Raw genomic sequence first — 12,174 nt, forward strand, 5'->3', positions numbered from 1 at the left:
AGAATGGGAGAAGATATTTGCAAATGACATATCAGATAAAGGGTTAGTATCCAAAATCAATTAAGAACTTATCAAACTCAACATCCAAAAAACAACCCAGTGAAGAAATGGGCAAAAGACATTAAGACATCCAGATGGCTAACAGACACATGAAAAGATCCTCAATATCATTCATCATCAAGGAAATACCAATCAAAACCACAATGAGATACCACCTCACACCTGTCAGAATGGCTAAAATGAACAACTCAGGCAATGACAGATGTTGGTGAAGGTGCAGAGAAAGAGAAACCCTTTTTCACTTCTGGTGGGAATGCAAACTGGTGCAGCCACTCCGGAAAAGAGTATGGAGGTTCCTCAAAAAATTAAAAATAGAACTACCCTACGATCAGCAATTGCACTACTAGGTATTTACCCAAGGGATACAAGTATGCTGTTTCAAAGGGGCACATGCACCCCAATGTTTATAGCAGTGCTACCCACAATAACCAAAGTATGGAAAGAGCCCCAAATGTCCATCGACGGATAAAGGATAAAGAAGATGTGGTGTGTGTGTGTGTGTGTGTGTGTGTGTGTGTGTGTGTGTGTAGTATTACTTGGCAGTCAAAAAGAATGAAATCTTACCATTTGCAACAATGTGGATGGAACTAGAGTGTACTATGCCAAGCAAAACAAGTCAGTCTGAGAGAGACAAATGTATGATTTCACTCATATGTGGAATTTAAGAAACAAAACAGATGAACATAGGGGAAGGGAAGCAAAAATAATATAAAAACAGAGAGGGAGACAAACTATAAAGAGACTCTTAAATACAGAGAACAAACTGAGGGTTGCTGGTGGGGTGTTGGGTGGGAGCATGGGCTAAATGGGCAATAGGCATTAAGGAGGGCACTTGTTGGGATGAGCACTGGGTGTTATATGTAAGTGATAGATCACTAAATTCTATACCTGAAACCATTATTATACTATATATTAACTAACTTGGATTTACATTTTTTTAAATTTTTTTAAAGAAAAGAAAAAGATAATAAAGATGCTAGTAAAATGTTTAATGAGAAATAAAACCAGTATTATAGTACAAAGGGTGAGAGATTAATACTTTTTAATTACATAAATGTATTTTTAAAAAATTTTAATGTTTATTTTTGAGAAAGAAAGAGCACAAGTGGGGGAAGGGCAGAGAGAGAGGGAGACACACAATCTGAAGCAAGCTCCAGGCTCTGAGCTGTCAGCACAGAGCCTGATGTGGGGCTCAAACTCATAAACCTCAAGATCATGACCTGAACCAAAGTTGGATGCTTAACCAAGTGAGCCACCCAGGTGCCTCTATAGAAATATTAAAATGCATTTTGTCCTACGAGAACATTTTATCCTACGAGAACATTTATCCTAGGAGAACTTTTATCCTACGTATTGGATTAACAAAGAAATGAATGATACAGTTTCTGCATTTGTCAATGACTGTCAAAACAACATCTTTGGGGGCACTTGGGTGGCTCAGTTAAGTCTTGATTTCAGCTCAGGTCATGATCTCATGGTCATGAGATTAAGCCCCACGTGGGACTCTGAGCTGGGTGTGGAGCCTCTTAAGATTCTCTCTCTCCCTTTCTCTCAAAAACAAACAAAAAACACACACTCAAACTGGCCATCTTTGGATATTCGTGTTCCATGAGCAGTATAAACCTATTTGTCAATTGCTGGAGCACAGCCATGAAAAGACATGAAGGAAATAGAAAGTCATACTATCAAGTGAAAGAAGCCAATCTGAAGGAAGCACCTGGGTGGCTCAGTGGGTTACATGTTGACTTCGGCCCAGGTCATGATCTCACAGGTTGTGAGTTCAAGCCCCGTTATCAGGCTGTCTGCTGTCAGCACAGACACAGAGCCCACTTTGGATCTTCTGTCCCCTCTCTCTTTGCCCCTCCCCTGCTTGCACTCTCTTTCTCTCTCAAAAATAAATAAACATAAAAAAAAAGAAGGAAGAAGCCAATCTGAAAAGGCTACATACTATGCATGACATTCTGAAAAAGATGAGACTGGAGACAGTAAAAAGATCATTGGCTGCCAGGGGTGGGGATGGGGGTGGGAGGAATAGGTGGAGCACAGGGGATTTTTAAGGTAGTGAAATTTCTATATGATACTGTAATGGCAGATACATTTCTCAAAATTCATAGAATGTACAACAGTCAAAGAAACCTAACAGTAATCTGTGGACTTTGGGTGATAATGATGTGTCAATGTAGGTACATCAGTTTGTAACAAATGTACTCTATTGGTGTCAGATGTTGAAAGTGTGGAGGGCTGTGCATGTGGGGGAGCAGGGGGTATATGGGAGCTGTCTGTATACCCTCAATTTTACTCTGAAGCTGAAACTGCTCTAAATAACAGTTTACCAAACAAAGAAGAAAGACGAGGAGGGGGTGTAAAAATTGACCTGTTCTGGATGTGAAACATGCTAGACACGCCACTGTACCTAACACACTTAGACCAATGGCTAGCACAGAGTAACACTATATAAATGCTTGATGTTATACTTTTTTCTACGTTTAAAATATTTCATAATTAACACTACATCTAATAATTTCAAAAAATGGAGAAAATTAAAATGTCCACCAAGTGATGACTATATAAACTAAAGGTGGTGTATCCCTACAGCGTGATCCTATTCAGCAAGAAATAAAAAATGAAAAGAACAAACTACTAGTAATAACATAAGTGAATCTCAAGAATATTAGGCTAAAAATAAAATCATACTAGATGACGGAAGTCAGACAGAAAAGATTACGTAATCTGTCTCCATTTATGTTTGTTTTACTGTTGGCTTGTTCCAACCTGGATCTAAGAAAGATCGATTCTTGCAATTGGTTGAAATGTCTCTTAAATTGTATAAGTTCTTCCTCTCTTTGTTTTTTTTTTTTTTTACCCCTTTACATTTTATTTCATGAAGAATGAAGATTGTCTTTAAAGCCACGAGACTGGATAAGATCACCAAGTGGATGTGTGTACTTAGAAAAGAGGTTTGAGGACTGGGCAGCTGATAAACAGGTAAATGTTTAACTGGTGAGGTGGAAGCCATGACTTGTATCTTTTGCCAGTTTTCATGGTGTAAATATTTTACCATGGACAATTGTAAGGTGCCAATGGTCTAATAATCTGGCGCAATTTCTTAAACATAACAATTTCTTTTTTTTATTTATTTTGAGAGAGAGAGAAACAGAGAGGCAGAGAGAGAGAGAGGGAGAGAGAGAGAATTCCAAGCTGTCAGTGCAGAGCCTGGTGTGGGGCTCAATCCCACGAACCACGAGATCATGACCCGAGTCATTTAATCAAGAGTTCAACACCCAACCAACTGAGCCACCCAGGTGCTCCAAACATAACAATTTCTTAAAAGGTAACTGGCTTCAGCACGCAGTTACCCTTGGGTATCCTACCATCAAGTGGTCAGAGAGAAGAGGAAAAACCAGTAAAAGAGACTGAGAAGGAATAGGAAGTGAGGTGGAAAGAAAAGTAAGAGAGTGGTGCTCTGGAACATAGAGTGCCGGTAAGAGGTCAAAAGGGATGAGAAATGGCCATCAGATTAACAGCATGGAGGTCACTGAGGACCTTGACAAGAACGTTTCAGTAGGGTAGTGGTCAAGAGAGGATGGGAAAAGGGGGCCCTGGGTGGCTCAAGTCACTTAAGTGTCCGACTTCAGCTCAGGTCGTGATCTCACAGCTCTTGAGTTTGAGCTCCACATCAGCTCTGTGCTGACACCTCAGAGCCTGGAGCCTGCTTCAGATTCTGTGTCTCTGTCTCTTTCTGCCCCTCCCCCACTCGTGCTCTATTTTTCTGTCTCTCTGTCTCTCAAAAATAAATAAACATTAAAAAAAAATTTTTTTTTCAATGTTTATTTATTTTTGCACAGAGAGAGACAGAGCATGAATGGGGGAGGGGCAGAGAGAGAGGGAGACACAGAATCGGAAACAGGCTCCAGGCTCTGAGCCATCAGCCCAGAGCCCGACGCGGGGCTCGAACTCACGGACCGCGAGATCGTGACCTGGCTGAAGTCGGACGCTTAACCGACTGCGCCACCCAGGTGCCCCTAAAAAAATTTTTTAAAGAGAGGATGGGAGGACATAAATATGAGACAGTGCAGATCTTTCTTTCGAGGGGTTTTGCTGCAGAGCAGTGGTTCTTATGTGGGGGTGATTTTGTCCCTACGGAACATTTGGTAATATCTACAGACCTGTTGGGGGGGGGCAGGGTGTAACTGGCATCTGGGGGTAGAAATCAGGAATGTTGCTAACCATCCTGAAATGCACAGGACAGACTCCCACAATAAAATGGAGCAGAAATTTAAATGTATACATTTATTTTATTTTTTTTTAATTTTTTTTAACGTTTATTTATTTTTGAGACAGAGAGAGACAGAGCATGAACAGGGGAGGGGCAGAGAGAGAGGGAGATACAGAATCTGAAACAGGCTACAGGCTCTGAGCTGTCAGCACAGAGCCCGACGCGGGGCTCGAACTCACGGACCGTGAGATCATGACCTGAGCGGAAGTCGGATGCTTAACCGACCGAGCCACCCAGGCGCCCCTAAATGTATACATTTAAATATCAAGTCTAAACATAAAGGGAAGGAGGAAATAGGTGGTAGCAGATGGGGAAAGTAAAAGAAAGAGGATTTCAAGAAAGAGAACATGTTTATACATTGATAGGAATGAAGGAGAACATATCACCGGCTAAATGGCAGGAGAAAAGTTGATAATTGCTATAAAGAAATCGTGCCAAAACACACCTGTGCAGTTGAAAAACCCACAGAAAGAATCATAAAGTGAAAACTTTATGAGAAAAGGAGAGATAAAGGAAAGTGCTCTTTTGGAAATTTTGTACAATCCTTTTTGTTTATGTATTTATTAATGTTTATTTATTTTGAGAAAGAGTGTGTGAGCTGGGGAGGGGCAGAGAGGGAGAGAAAATTCCAAGCAGGCTCCATGCTGTCAGCACAGAGCCCAATGCAGGGCTCAATCTCGCAAACTGTAAGATCACAACCTGAGCTTCTGAAATTAAGAGTTGGATGCTTAACTGACTGAGCCACCCAGGCGCCCCTACAATCCTTTTTTAAAAAAATGTTTATTTATTTTTGAGAGAAAGAGAGAGCTGGGAAGGGGTAGAGGGAGGGGGGCACAGAGGAGCCGAAGTGGGCTCTGTGCTGACAGCTGATCCTGACCTCAGCTGAAGTGGGACATTTAACCAACTTAGCCACACAGGCGCTCCCTTATCCTTTTTAAAATTAAATAACCCAGGGGCGCCTGGGTGGCGCAGTCGGTTAAGCGTCCGACTTCAGCCAGGTCACGATCTCGCCGTCCGCGAGTTCGAGCCCCACGTCGGGCTCTGGGCTGATGGCTCAGAGCCTGGAGCCTGTTTCCGATTCTGTGTCTCCCTCTCTCTCTGCCCCTCCCCCGTTCATGCTCTGTCTCTCTCTGTCCCAAAAATAAATAAACGTTGAAAAAAAATTTTAAAATTAAATAACCCAAAGTAAAATAAATTCATGGTCAATTTCCATTAACCTAATGTAAGTCAGATCATACTGCTTGTAATATTGTTTAAAGGAATGTATCCCATTAAAACTAACTTGGGACACTCGAGAGAGATACACAAAACAAGTCCTCCTCCTTCTCATGGAGTCATCTTCTAAAATGATAATTTTGGAACTAGAGGGGACTTTAGAGGTCATCTCACCTTTAATCTCCATTTTATCAGTAAGGAAACTGAGGCTCTGGGATGGTAATTGATGGAAGCAGATACACAGATGGCCCTGAACTTTCAGGTAAGCCACTTAGCCACTTTTGAATGATGTGAATACCATGCATAACATGGAGTGCTGAATCAGATACATTGGAGGGACAATTTATAAATGTAAATGTTCTGTTCCACTTAAGTTCATTTCTAAGTGTTCAGCAGCCTCCTAAGAATTGAAATGTTTCCCAGCTGCATTAGACATTTTTCTTAGATCTGCCTTTTGTACAAGGGGAAAAACACAACGCTTGTAAATTGCTGTAAGGGAAACATTACTTAACATCTCTTAAGTGTCTCCTGGCAGTGACAGCTTCCTTTCAAGTGGAAAAGTAACTTCAGGTTAGAGAATTTGGAGGGAATACATATGGCCATCTTTCTAACAGATTTTCTTCCTTTTCAGTAAAAGTGGCTGGCAAGGGAATATTTTTGGGTGCTAAGGCATCCATTTTATTTATTTATAAAATGGGCATAAAGTAAGCTAGAACAGCTAACTCATTCAAATACAAATGCAAACTCAAGAGGGCTTTCCCAAGCCAGTGTTCAACTGCCATAAAATAAAGTTTTCTGATGATTTTAATCATATTAACAACCCCTCCAAAAAATTCCTATGACTACCATGTTTTACTGATCAAACCTCTTATTCTGACTAAACTTAGACTGATTCTTTGCTAATTCCTTCCTTCTTCCTGATTTGTAACTGCTGATTTGTCTCAGAGATCGAATTCTATTTCCTAATTCCACTAGAAGTCTTTATTTCTATTCCTGATCTTTCACACATATTTGCGTTTGCTGCTGGATTTCACTGAGGCCATCAGCAGCCGCCTCAAAAGTTCAGTGTGCTCAACATTAAACTCCTCTCCCACTTCCCTTCCAAAGGACTCCAGGCCCAACTCCTTACTTCCAGAAGTTTCCTCGGGACAATACCAGTTTATGCCTACTGACCCAACAGAATTAACTATTGCATGCTCTTTTACACTCAAGAATTTGGATGACAAATTATATTGTCACCCAACCTATTTCTATCAAAGGCACTGTAATGTTTCAAGTCAACTAGACTCAAAACCTCAACCCATCCTTCAGCTGCTAAATACAATGTAGGAGAATCCTCTTTTGGGGTGTTTGGGTGGCTCAGTGGGTCAAGTTCGGCTCGGGTCAGGATGTCATGATTTGTGAGTTTGAGCCTTGCATCGATTTCCCTGCTGTCAATGCAGAGCTTTCTTCAGGTTTTCCGTCCCCTCCCTTGCTCGTGTGCTTTCTCAAAAAAACAAAACAAAAACAAAAACAAACCAAGAATAGAACCTTAAAAAACAGAACCTTCTTTTAGAATGTCCCTCAAATCTCCCCTTACTCTGACATTCTCAGTAACACCCACTAAGCCCTTACATCGGGACCGCTAATAAGGCTTCTTACTCCCTGATATATCTTTCTCCCATCTCTCTACATTCCAATCCACCTAGTACAATGATGTAAATAACTCAGTCTTATAAAAATCCTCATTTTACCCTCTTGCCCAATCCTGTAAGAATCCTGATTTTTTCCTCTCACTACTCTGCTTGAAAATTTAAATGTAATAATTCAATGAATATTTACTATGTATTTACTGGGTGAGAAGCCGTCTGTCTTGGCCCTCAAAAAGCTTCATTCATTCAGTGTATATTTGAGTGCTTACTGCATGCACCTTAATTCGGTAGGCATTGGGGCACAGTGCTGATAGGCATGGCCGATGGCGGTGTAAAAAAACTTCAATAGCAATATAAGACAGCCAGATAATGATTTAGAGGGAGGTCTTTTCTTAAAAATGTTTTCTTTATATTTTATTTCATAACATGATAGTTACAACTTAAAGTTGCAGGTTTTTTAAAATATAATTTATTGTCAAGTTGGCTAACATACAGTGTGTAAAGTGTGCTCTTGGTTTTTGGGGTAGATTCCCGTGGTTCGTCATTTATGTGCAACACCCAGTGCTCATCCCAACAAGTGCCCTCCTCAATGCCCATCACCCATTTTCCCCTCTTCCCCACCCCCTCATCAACCCTCAGTTTGTTCTCTGTATTTAAGAGTCTCTTATGGTTTGTCTCTTTCCCTCTCTGTTTGTAACTGTTTTTTTCCCCTTCCCTTCCCCCATGGCCTTCTGTTAAGTTTCTCAAGATCCACATATGAGTGAAAACATATGATATCTATCTTTCTCTGACTGACTTATTTCACTTAGCGTAATACCCTCCAGTTCCATCCACATTGCTGCAAATGGCAGGATTTCATTCTTTCTCACTGCCAAGTGGTATTCCATTGTATATATAAACCACATCTTCTTTATCCATTCATCAGTTGATGTACATTTAGGCTCTTCCCATAATTTGGCTATTGTTGAAAGTGCTGCTATAAACATTGGGGTTCATGTGCCCCTATGAATCAGCACTCCTGTATCCCTTGGATAAATTCCTAGTAGTGCAATTGCTGGGTTCTAGGGTAGTTCTATTTTTAATTTTTTGAAGAATCTCCACACTGTTTTCCAGAGAAGCTGCACCAGTTTGCATTCCCACCAACAGTGCAAGAGAGTTCCCATTTCTCACATCCTCGCCAGCATCTGTTGTTTCCTGAGTTGTTAATTTTAGCCACTCTGACCGGTGTGATGTGGTATCTCATTGTGGTTTTGATTGGTATTTCCCTGATGATGAGTGATGTTGAGCATCTTTTCAAGTGTCTGTTAGCCATCTGGATGTCTTCTTTGGAAAATTGTCTATTCATGTCTTCTGCCCATTTCTTCACTGGATTTTTTTTTTTTTTTTTTTGGGTGTTGAGTTTGGCAAGTTCTTTATAGATTTTGGATGCTAACCTTTTATCTGATATGTCATTTTCAAATGTCTTTTCCCATTCTGTTGGTTGCCTTTTAGTTTTGTTGATTGTTTCCTTTGCAGTGTAGAAGCTTTTTATCTTGATGAGGTCCTAATAGTTCATTTTTGCTTTTATTTCCCTTGTCTTTGGAGACGTGTCAAGAAGACGTTGCTGTGGCTGAGGTCAAAGAGGTTGTTGCCTGTTTTCTCCTGCAGGGTTTTGATAATTTCCTATCTCACATTTAGGTTCATCCATTTTGAGTTTATTTTTGTGTTTGGGGTAAGAAAGTGGTCCAGTCCAGTTTCATTCTTCTGCATGTTGCTGTCCAGTTCTCCTAGCACCATTTGCTAAAGAGACTTTTTTTTTTCCCATTGGATACTCTTCCCTGCTTTGTCAAAGATTAGTTGGCCATTAGTCTATGTGTAAAAGTCTTTTCTTTTTAAGTTTATTTACTTTGAGAGAGACGAGCACGAGAAGGGGAGGGGCAGAGAGAGAGGGAGAGAGAGAATCCCAAGCAGTCTCCATGTTGTCAGCACAGAACCCTATATGGGCCTCAATCCCATGAACCGTAAGATCATGAACTGAGCTGAAAGAGTTGGATGCTTAACGGACTGAGCCACCCAGGCGCCCCTAGAGAGAAATCTTAAGAGGACCTGTGATGAAATGGCAAATGAGTGATTTGTTTTTTAAAACACCCTGAGAAACAAGAACTTGAACATATACACCAATGTTCATTACAGCATTATTCATAATGGTGAAAAGGTAGAGACAACCCACCGACAGATGAATGGATTAAAAAAAAATGTGGTCCATCTATTCAATGGATTATTATTCAGCCATAAAAAAGGACTGAGTTCTGATAAGTATTACAATATAGATGAACCCCTAAAACATCAAGCTAAGAAGCTAGTCACAAAGGGACAAGTATTGTATGACTTGCCTTATATGAAATATCTAGGATAAGCAAATCCAGAGACAGAAAAGCAGATTGGAGGTTACCAGGGGTTAAGATGAAGGGGCACGGGGAGTTATTTAATGGGTACAGAGTTTCTGTTTGGGGTGATAAGTTTTGGAAATAGATAGTGGTGATGGTTGCACATTATTAGTATAATTAATGCCACCAAATTACACACTTAAAATGGCTAAAAAGGAAGATTTTATGTTACATATAAAAATCAATAATATGCTAAAAAACATTGAATTGTATACTCTAAATGGGTGAATTATATAAAATTTAAATTGTGTTTCAATAAAACTCTTTTTTTTTTAATTTTTTTTCCAACGTTTTTATTTATTTTTGGGACAGAGAGAGACAGAGCATGAACAGGGGAGGGGTAGAGAGAGAGGGAGACACAGAATCGGAAACAGGCTCCAGGCTCTGAGCCATCAGCCCAGAGCCCGACGCGGGGCTCGAACTCACGGACCACGAGATCGTGACCTGGCTGAAGTCGGACGCTTAACCGACTGCGCCACCCAGGCGCCCCTCAATAAAACTTTTTAAAACAGCACTTGAGAGTTAAGTGCAGAAACTATGGAATGGCTTGGAAAGAAAAAAAGAGCAGGAAAAATGATAGTTGCTCAGGCAAATAGTTCTCATGGTGATAGATAAAAGCAAAATGGTGCCCTGGTGTGGAAAATCTGTCCTGCTGTCTTGCTAACAGGATAAAGTTGAAAGTTCTAAGCTTGACCCTGGTTCTCAAAAAATGTGTGACACACCTCCTGCTATGGCACCTTCTTCCCTATCATGTTCTTTGCCCTAAGATTTCCTTCACGGCAGGCTCGGTCATACCACGTAGCTGGCTCAATACCCTTTTCTCATCAAGCCTGCTCACTCTGGCTCACTTGTTCTAAAGCCAGTTAAATGCCATCTACACTAAACTGATCTTAGCTATAACAGTCTCTGAGTTCCTATAGCACTGGGCAGTAATGCCAATCTCTCAGGGTTTCTTGGTTCTATCTTGTTGCACACGTTTCTCATGACATAGTTAAATCTTGGAGAGGAGAGTTCATATTTACATTTCCTGTACATCCTTTCAGTAGCTGGCACAGCAAAATGAATACACAATCTCCCAATCTTGTTGCCCGAATGTAGCAAACTTCTTATAATGGCCAGGAGGGACAGCCTTGAATTAAAAAAGACTCAGGTTTTTTGTTTTTTTTTTTTAATGTTTATTTTTGAGAGAGAGTGCGAGAGAGCATACAAGTAAGGGAGGGGCAGAGAAAGAGAGGGGAACAGATGATCCAAGGCAGGCTCTGTGCTGACAGCAGAGAGCCCAATGCAGGGCTCAAATTCACGAACCGCGAGATCATGACCTGAGCTGAAGTCGGACACCCAACCTACTGAGCCACCCAAAGTGCCCCAAGACTCAGGTTTAATCACCATTTCTGCCAACTTCCAGGTGTGTGTTTGGTCAAGTTACTTAATTTCTGTACATTCCAGCTTCTTCACCTGGAAAAGGGGAGAATACTTGTATCTGCCACAACAGTTCTTGCAAGGGTTAAAGAGAATTTTAAAATGTGAAGTGTTTAGCATATTGCCAAATCACCTGTAAATTGGAGCTGTGGTGTAAAAGCAAAGAAGAAAACTATGACTGATGATTTATCTCAACATCAACACAGAACAGATGTAGCCCTAACATTATACTTTCCTAATGGAATGTTCTTCCAAATTTCTATAAACAAAATGAAGGGAGAAACAAACCAAATGGCTTTTGGTATAGTCGTATCACGTCCCTTTTGGACAAGGCTCTGAACTCGTTAAGGTTTTCAGTACTCATAATTTTGGAGAAAAGGAAAATGCAAAATAAAATAATTCTCATAAATCTTGTTTGAGTATTTTCATGTACTGTAATCTTCCTACACATATGATGGTAATTAGTGGCATATTAAAAATGATAAGTGTAAACAGGATGCTTAAGAAAAAACAAGGTGATTGTTGTCCTTTCCTCGTTTTTGACTAATGTTAATTTTTTCTAGTATTTGGTCCTCTACCAATATTTTTTTATTACTTAAAAAAAGATTTTATTTTTAAGCAATTTCTATGCCCAGCTTGGGGCTTGAGCCTATAACCCCGAGGTCAAAGTCGCATGCTTTACTGACTAAGCCAGCCAGGTGCCCCTACATATCTTTTTTTAAAAAGGCATTTTCTCCCTTAAGGTACCGTATATATGACTGAATTATAGTATGCATCACTTAGAAGGGACACATCTTTGTAATTTTGTTTCTACTCCGAGGTAATCATTGTTAACAGTTTGGTGTGTGTACTCCCATAGTTTTTCCTGGAGTGTGTATGATTAAATCAATGAGGATGGAATCACATAACAATACTGCCCTTTTTTTGTTTTGGCTTTTTATACTGAGGTATAGTCCCATGATGGGATAGACTGAGTCCTTTGTTATTTTTAATGACTGCATATTTCATTTTCTGGAGGTACCGTATGTTATCCAATTCTCTATTATAAGACAACTGAATTATTTCCAGGTGTGTGTGTGTGTTTCGGTATTCAACAATGCTGGATCAAGAAGAATGAACATTTAAAACTCTGATACAATTTTAAAAA

The sequence above is a fragment of the Prionailurus viverrinus genome, chromosome D3, assembly GCF_022837055.1.
Source record: "Prionailurus viverrinus isolate Anna chromosome D3, UM_Priviv_1.0, whole genome shotgun sequence".
NCBI lineage: Eukaryota > Metazoa > Chordata > Mammalia > Carnivora > Felidae > Prionailurus > Prionailurus viverrinus.